The sequence below is a fragment of the Rattus rattus genome, chromosome 15 (assembly GCF_011064425.1).
Source record: "Rattus rattus isolate New Zealand chromosome 15, Rrattus_CSIRO_v1, whole genome shotgun sequence".
NCBI lineage: Eukaryota > Metazoa > Chordata > Mammalia > Rodentia > Muridae > Rattus > Rattus rattus.
In genome coordinates this window covers 14,569,286-14,570,580 of record NC_046168.1, presented here as the reverse complement: position 1 = coordinate 14,570,580, position 1,295 = coordinate 14,569,286, and the positions used below count along the sequence as shown (strand labels likewise).

The 1,295-nt window shown below is 41.9% G+C and overlaps 1 pseudogene; it reads left to right on the top strand.

The window, feature by feature from the left end:
• Nucleotides 1-441: 441 nt before the first annotated feature.
• On the top strand, nt 442-664 carry LOC116884929 (annotated as a pseudogene).
• The last annotated feature ends 631 nt before the right edge of the window (nt 665-1,295 follow it).

The following is a 1,295-nucleotide window of genomic DNA, read 5'->3' as shown; positions in this document are numbered from 1 at the left end:
AGTTACAGAAAGGATTGAAGGAGCTGAAGGGGTTTGCAACCCCATAAGAACAATACCAACCAACCAGAGCTCCCAGGGACTAAATCACCCTCCAAAGAGTACACGTGGACAGACCCATGGCTCCAGCTGCATATGTAGCAGAGGATGGCCTTGCTGGGCACCAAGGGAAGCAAAAGCCCTTGGTCCTGCCAAGGCTGAACCCCCTCCCCCAGTACAGGGGAATGTCAGGGCAGGGAGGTGGGAAGGAGAGGGTGGTTGGGTAGGGGAATACCCTCATAGAAGAAGGGGCAGTAGGGATAGGATAGGGGGTTTATGGGAGGGAAACTGGGAAAGGGGATAACATTTGAATTGTAAATAAAATTATCCAATTAATAAAAAGAAGAAAAAACTTTGAAGAGGACCGGCTAGTTCCTTTTTCCTCGTTGGGTATCTGGAGGCAAGATGGGTCACCAGCAGCTCTACTGGAGTCACCTGCGGAAGTTCAGCCAGGATTTTCACTCTTGCAGCATCTGCTGTAACCGGTCTGATATGAAAATGTGGGCTGAACATGTGCTATCATTGCTTCCGTCAGTATGCGAAGGACATAGGCTTCATTAAATTGGACCTGAATGGATTATTCATCTGTCTACCCAGTGAAAACGATCACGCTAGTCTTTGTCCATAAAGAATAAAAAAAAAAGTGAAAGGCTTAAAAAAAAAGACATTTTGTTTGCACAGTCCATATTTTCTCCTGCAAAAGCTTCCATCCTGCCAACTTCCCTGCAAACTTTGGAGGTGACATCTCCAAAATTTCAAAAACTCGTTCCTGGGCATCAGATTATATATGATAGATTAGTGATAGATTAGATCATTCTCTCATTTTTTTATTCTGTATATGAATATATATATGTATACACACACACATATATATATATATATATATATATATATATATATATATATATATATATCCTCAAAAAGTCTTGATGAGTAGAGACCCATCCCCACCGTGGCAGTTTGCTTTCCCATTGTTATCTTCATCTCTCTCACACCTGTGAGATGACAAGAGCAGAGTGTAGACAAAGAACAACACACTTGCAGTTTTAGGATCTGTGGCCCATAGAGTAGTTAAAGAAGGTCGTTATAGATGCAGGAAGATCAAAAGCTGAAAAGTTAAGGATAGAAGGATGGACCAATTGGTCCTTCAAGATGAGCAGAATAGAAGGATCTCCTTAGACTTTGAGATCTGAATCTGGTTTCCTATCCTCATGTAGGCTCATTGGTACCTCAAATTCACCCATGTGTGAATAACAGTA